Source organism: Phocoena sinus, chromosome 5 (assembly GCF_008692025.1).
Source record: "Phocoena sinus isolate mPhoSin1 chromosome 5, mPhoSin1.pri, whole genome shotgun sequence".
NCBI classification, from domain to species: Eukaryota; Metazoa; Chordata; class Mammalia; order Artiodactyla; family Phocoenidae; genus Phocoena; species Phocoena sinus.
The window spans coordinates 64395626-64403255 of record NC_045767.1 but is presented as its reverse complement, the minus strand read 5'-3'; the positions used below and the strand labels follow the sequence as shown (position 1 = coordinate 64403255).

Here is a 7630-nt window from a genome sequence, read left to right as displayed (position 1 = left end):
ATTCCACTGCTGGGTACATATCTGAAAAAAATGAAAACACTAATTTGAAAAGATACACACACCCTAATGTTCATGGCAGCATTATTTACAATTGCCAAGATATGGAAGCAGTCTAAGTGTTCATCAACAGATGAAGGGATAAAGAAGATGCGGTATATATATATATATACACACACACACACACACACATACATATATACACACACACAATGGAATACTACTAATCAGCCATAAAAAAGAACGAAATAATGCCCTTTGTAGTATCACGGACGGACTTGGAGGGCATTTGTCTTTGTCTGACTTATAAATGAAATAAGTCAGACAGAGAAAGACAAATACTGTATGATATCACTTACATGTAGAATCTAAAAAATATAACAAACTAGTGAATATAACAAAAAAGAGGCAGACTCACAGATATAGAGAATAAACTAGTGGTTACCAGGAAGGGGAGGGAAGGGGCAACATAGGGGTAGGGGATTAAGGTACAAATTATTGGGTATAAAATAATCTACATGGATATAATGAACCACACAGGGAATATAGCCAATATTTTATAATAACTATAAATGGAGTATAACCTTTAAAAGTTATGAATCACTATGTTGTACACCTGTAACTTGTATAATATTATACAACTATACTTCAATAAAAATAAATAAAAAATAAATGAAAATGATATTGTTGAATTTCTCATCACATGCTGCAGGTATATCTGAAAAACCTCTTCCCAGCGAACACTTAAATTAGCAGAGGAGCCTCTTCACAGTTTAGGTAAGTAAACTTTGAAATGGAATTGTGTATTACTCAAACTTACAGCCTGCTTTTAAACTTTGGCAAAAATTTAATTAAAGAGTATCCTAAGTGTTCCAGGTACACTGTTTGAAAAAGTTACTATTTGGAACTGCTCACCTATGTGAATCAGGATTTTCTCAATACCATGCAAATAAAATAAAATACAGAAGCAAACTAGATGTTAAGGCTGATATAAGCCTGCAATTGTCATTCCTTAACCCAACTTTAAAATGTTTGCATGTTATTTGCAAATTAGAGTAGACTGTGTTATTTTAACCTGCCCAGCATCTTTCCTTCTTCTCCAGGTAATGGCACCTCAGTTTTCCTCTGAGACCATCTGTCTCCCCTCTGAGTCCATGGAGACTCTGGGGGGACACAGGACCCACTGTGACCATTCAGTGTGTACCATGGTCCATGGCGCAGTGACAGGGCCAGGGATGGGCATGTGAGTCAGGCCAGGCCACTGAGGCTTAGTTCTGAGATTGTGTTGGGTCCTGTTAGGAAGGAGATTGGAACTTGTGAATATGGTTATAAGCCTGGATCTGCCAGGGACTGCCACAGGGAGGAAGCTCATCTTGAGAATGGAGCAGCCACCATTCTCCGTGCCCCTCCATGGAGAGGGACACAGAGATGAGAAATGGACAGACCGCTTTGATGGTATTCCTTCAGCCCCTCAGTCAACTGATTCTGGAATCCCAGAAACACTTCTTGATTTAGTCAATAAATCTTTCTCCTCCCTCACTTTTTTTTTCTTCCCTGAGTTAGTTTGGATGGGGTTATCTGTCACTTGCACTAGAAAAAAAAAATCTTGATTGATGTGCAAACGATTATATTTTTTCTCATTAGTTGATATAAGAATAAGCAAATGTAGGAAATTCCCTGGCGGTCCAGTGGGTAGGACTGTGTGCCTTCACTGCCGAAGGCGCGGGTTGAAATCCTGGTCAGGGAACTAAGATCCCACAAGCCTCGCGGTGTGGAAAAAAAAAAAAAAATGTCACTAATAAAACATCACGTCTGTTTGTTCTATGCATTCAAGTTCCTCCTAAGAATCACTTGACAATATAAATATTTCAAATATAAAAATTAAAAATTAAATATAAATATATAAAATGCTTACAATTCCCTGCCTACAAAATAAGGTCAAGTGCATGTGTCACAAGTCATCACAGACCATTTGCAGTCTGTCCTGAGTTACCTTTCCAGCCTCAGGCCTTGAATTCCTTCCATGTCAGAATTCTAGCACTCTCTCCCCAGCTGCCTCTGCCCCTCAGCTCTTCTGCGACTTACTTAGCTTGTATCCTCTGCTCAGAATACCACCGTTTTCTGGCTGTTGGTTTTTTCACTCATTCCTTATGGTTCAGCTAAATAGCACTTCCTCTGTAAAGTCTTCTAGAATCTTTCCACGTAGAGTTAATTACTCTTTCTTCTGCTTAGCCCTCATCACAGTCTGACCTGTATCATGGCTGGGGGCACATAACTGACTTCCTTCTAGTCTGGAGTCTCATGGGCTGGGTCTACTTCTTATTCATCTGTGGATGCGTCCTGCTTAAGCTCTGTCTGGCACCTAGTAGATGCTCAATGCATATTTGTCAAATAAAATTTCAGTGCTGGGGCTCGGGGTAGGTTTTGCTCTTGTTTTCTCTCTTAGGTGCGACTGGCCCTTCTCATCTAGGGTGTAAAGGGAGCTGTATATACTTAGCAGTACTACTGTCAGCATTCACAATCATCAAACACCATTAATGACCTAGGTTCCACCCATTCCTGGTCCAAGAGTGACTTTTATTGGCTCTATTTATTGGCCCAAACATGAACTCCTTGGTTTTAACGGGGCCTTGAGCCAAACTTAGAAAAGCACAGATCAAAGAGCTCCAAGGGCATTCAGTATTGGGGATGCTACCATTCTTCATCACGTTTTATTTTGGCTGAGTGGTTTAGTATATTTTTCCTTGGTAATTTCCGTTTATCACAAGAATGAGAGATGTTTAACCAAGTAGTTTACAAGTATTTCAAAACACGTTCAGCTATCAGGAGGCTTGTTTCGTATCCAGACACGCTGGGCATGTCAACTTCTTTGGGCAACACTCTTGCCTCCTGTCACCTTCATTCTGCTGCTTAATTGACTTGCATGCTTTGGGCCATCTGACCTGGTAGTGACTTCCCATGTTGCTTTCCTGAATAACTAATGATAGATATTATACCTACAAGTATTAACCACTCCTGATTTAAGTTAGACTTGTTGGGCAACATGAAATACTCTTAAGCTGGCCTTTTCCTGATGAACTTTCTTGGGGATTGAGCACCTCACCCCACCACCTCCCTGTCGAGGAAGAATATTGCTGTGGACACTTTACCCTGTATCACAGGATACCCTCACACTTGGAAGAGAATGCAGAGCCCATTCTTTTAACTGGTGAGTTATTAATTGTGATGACCCAGTTCCTACTGCATGATGAGGAATGTTTTCTTCATGGAAACAGCCATGTGGAGGGGAGCGACAGATGCCAGGGTTGTTGTGTTGGCCCAGGGCCAGTTCAGAGGTAGCAGGACTAAACTCTTATCTTTGGGATTGAATTCCGCTGGCTTGTCCTTGGGAGTAGGGACAAGGCAAGAGAGGTTGGCAAGAGAGGTGATAAGGTCCTGTTCCCTGGGGCGTTCCTACTTTGTTGGACAATGCGGGCAAATTATAGGCTAAAGGACAGCATGCTGAGACGTTAAAAAGAGACGGCTACTCTGATTTTCCAGTGGTCAATGCCATCTTCAACCATTTTATTTTCAAACTGATCTTTCCAGTTGATTTTTTATCTATTGACAGCCCTCTCTGGGTTTACCCAATTGCCCCTTCCTACCAGTTGGGGCCAGGGAAACATTACAGGAGTCACAAAATCAAAGGGGGAGAGTGTGTTTGGAGTGGATGTGTTGCTTTCCATGATTAAAGCCTGAAAAATTAAGAAAAAAATTTCCCTCCTCCCATTCTCTAGATCTTTTTTGTGTTGTTTGCCTGAAAATGTAGAATTACACATATTTTAGAATGTAGAATAAACTAATTAAGAAAATATGATCATAAATGACTACTCCGTGATCCCTGGAATCCATCAGGGACAGTCTGTTGTTAAGGAAAGGGCAGGAGCCTTGGAGTCTGCTGGACATGAGTTCAAATCCTATCGCTGGCTCCTACTAATGTGAATAGAAGGATTACTATGAACTTCAGAGAGAGAATATGTATCAAAATACCCAATTCCTAATAGTGTAGTTTATTATACAATTAGAGCATTTTTAAACGTAAGATTAAGTATTCTTGAACCTTTGGTAAGTATATATACCACGCAGAAGTAAACTGCTTGCTCTCCCCAGAGATTCTGCCATTTTTATAAGAGAACGGGGTGGTGGGCAGCCTCTCCTTTGCTTGCAGATTTCCTTTTGTCACAGTTTGATCTTGAGATTGGTGGATGTCTTCCTGTATCCTCAAAGGACTTATGGTTTGGTGGACACTGAGAGTAGCACCCAGTTGTTCCTGCAGAGATGGGAAACAAGGGGCTTATTGGCCATCTCGCTCAAAAGGCCCTAGACAGAGAGAAGGAGAAAGAGGAAGTGAAGAGGTTTGGGACTTGGAAGGAGATCAGTACTCTCTGTATCTGCCTGGCAGAGTAAAAGCTCCTAAGTGCAGAAAACATAATGACTGCCTTTGTTGGCTGGAAGTTTGCTGGTGCCTCTGGTTTTCAAGTTTTTGCCTGCTTTATAGAGGCAGGCAGAAAGCATGAGATGCTAGATTCCCTTGAGTTCAGCGCTCTGTATTGCCGGGATATTGAAAAATCATTTTAATTTGTTGGAATGCAAATTCAAGAGGAAAATGTGGAATTGTTGCATAAATACATGATATTTTTAAGTCTAATAAGTCCAAAGCATTATAACTTTGTGAGAAAACCACAAAATGTGAAATTTTAATGCTATTAACCTAGGAAAATCATTTTAATTACATGCACTAAAAATATTGCAGACATTGGTCTTCCCCTCACCATATTTCCATTAAAAGTGGGAGAAGGTGAACGAAAGTTCTTCCCCCCATTTAATGCATTGAAACATTTTAGTAGCGCCCTTTGTATAACTGATTATCATATGGAGGTAGATGCATGGATTCTGCCTCGGTTTGAGTGCCAGCTCCACCTTTTATAAGTGATGTGATTTCTTGTAAAATGGGATTATTGTAAGGATTAAATGAGTGAATATGTGAAGTGCTTGGCAAGTAAGCATTATAGAAGTGTAATACTTTCTTCCTCTTCTTACAGACCAGTTTATCTTCACAAAATTTTTGCGAGGAAGACAGCGTAGGAGTTATTAATGTCCTTGCGGGGAATATAAAGTCCAGAATAACCGAGTACCTTCCCTGGGATCAAATATTTAGTAAGCTATAAAAGTGGGACTCAGATTCAAGCATTCTGACTTTCCACTCTATTGCCCTTAACTTCTGGAAATTTTACACTTTTAGTCTTCTTAATGCTCGGGAGTGAATTAAGCACAACTACTGATTGAATATGTCTTCTTCAGATATATACTTATTAACTGAATAGAACAACTAACAAGGAGGTATTGCCTAAAGGAATATTGGTAAACATTCTCTGATATAATAGCACAAACATTCAAGCATTTTATAGGATTTTTTTCCCCTTCGTGTAACCAAGTGTTTTATTTATTTATTTATTTTAGATAAGATTGAATAAAGACAACTGATGCTCAAGCCATTACTATGGAGATTCAACAACCAAGCGTGAACAGGTCTGTATGCGTGATGATACGACACAAAAGCCACGTTACAAATGAAGCATTTGCTCAATCCGAAAGTGTGATTAATCTTACAAGAGATCTATTTCCATACCTTTCGTCCACAGTGTAGCTATCTTTACTTTTAATCAAAACAGTGAAGCCTGAATCACCCTGACAGGGCCTGAACAACAGCATCTATGACAGAGAACATTTCAGAAGAAATCCCTTCATTTTGTCCACATGTCTACTTCGAAGCTGTGGGAGTCGGAGAGGAGAAGAAGGAGGAGTCGATGGCTATATTGTTTCGTACAGTGTTACATTGTACAACAGTGGAGGGGGCGAGGAGAGGAAACTGACCATAACCTGGAAGAGCAGAGATGAAGGTAAAGAGTTGCTTAGAGCACGGTGCTTGTCAGGAGTAGATAGAGTTGCTATGAGGAAGTTTGTTCTAGTCCTTTTAAGGTTTTAGAAAATATTTCTACGTTGATTTCGCAGAATTTTATTACTGAGAGGGATTTTAGAACTTATTTGCCACAACTTTTTTCACTTTTTTTTTAGTCAGATAGACAGTTGAGACCCGGAAGGATCAGCAGTTCCTCCAACTTCACAAGTTGAGTGTAACCAAGTCGCGATTGGGTCTTTTGATTCCCTTTCTGATTCAGCAGTAGCTCATGGTGGAATCTGGAGCCTGATACATTGCTGGTACTCTGCAAATATTTGATGAAGGAAAGAATGAATTCCTGAATGACTCTGTCTCCCATACCTTTCGTTCGTGGACCATTTTTGTACCCCCAAATAAAGTCAAAAGAGATCGTCGTGTGCTTTGCAGTTGGGCACAGAGATGGAGAAAGCAAAGTTTCTAGTTCTGGAACAGAAACATCAGAAGAATGACCCCACTTCTTTTTAAATTTTCTCTTTGCCAAGGGGGGGATCATTCAGCCGAGATGTGTCTGCTGGGAGGGTCAGGTTCTGAAGTCAGCCACAAGAAGAAAATCACAGATAATCAAAACTTCCCTTGAAGTTTTCTTAGGGAGGTACCATGCCAAAGCCTGGTGGACTATTTCTCAGCCAGTTTTCCCTCCATCATTGGAGCAGACAGCTGTTTTCTTGTTTGAGTACCAGTGAAGCAGTTAGCTTACATTTTGAGGTCATGTATATGAAAAATGTGTATTTTAAGCAGAAGACTACACAGGGAAGGTCCGTAGGCATGGAGACAAACCTAGGGCAGAACAGATTTGTTGGTCCTGTCTCATGTTCACTCTGTGGCACGTGCTTTTTACGACCAATACCTATTCCCTCTCTCTCTCTCTCTCTCATATATAATCCAACTTACAAAAGTTTAATGTATGTTAAATTTCACTCCACTGTTCTACCTAGTACATTGGGAAAGCTGAACTAAATACTGACCCAGTATCTAGAATCAAAATCTACATTAAAGGTATTTATTTTATCTTGTGGAACTTCTTAGATAAAGATGAGAGGTCTAAACTCTATAATCAGATAATTTTATTGGCAGTGATATGAATTATTATTATTTTGCTGTGGAGGCTTAAAAAAGAGGAAGTTTTGGTATAGATATGCCTGGGAAAAGGAGAATATATTATATGATGACAGAATTTAGAGAAATTTAAATGCAAAAGGCAATCACCCTCTGACACTCTTGCCCTCTTTTCCCGTCTCTGAAAAAACAAAAACAAAATCCCTGGTTTACTCAGAGTCCCTCTTTTAAGACTTGATTCAGACATCCAAGCCTTCTATCCTCAATAGGCTGTTTGTTGCTTTTCCTGCATCTCTCTCCCTCTTTCTTCCCTTTCTTCCTACCCATCTCCACTCCCAATTCTCCATTCCCATTCTGTCTTATGCTGCAGCTTCACTGTGGACACAGACCACAGCGTCAGGGAGGCTTTTTAAAGAATTTCTTAAACTTACTAAAAAGTAATAAACTCTTGCAGACATTACGAAGGAGGACTTTGGACAGAGATACCTAGCTGATTTCCTGGAACAATAGCTGGGGAATTATTTTTCGGCTCCAAGAGGATAATATTTTAAGTTGTTATATGTTTGCTGATCCTGGGGA

General features: G+C 40.0%; 1 long non-coding RNA gene across 1 annotated transcript; it reads left to right on the top strand.

Moving 5' to 3' along the window:
* The first annotated feature begins 708 nt into the window (after nt 1-708).
* On the top strand, nt 709-7003 carry LOC116753863. Its single transcript, XR_004349889.1, has 3 exons — nt 709-774; nt 5497-5565; nt 5679-7003. It is a non-coding gene; the product is annotated as an uncharacterized LOC116753863 (long non-coding RNA).
* The last annotated feature ends 627 nt before the right edge of the window (nt 7004-7630 follow it).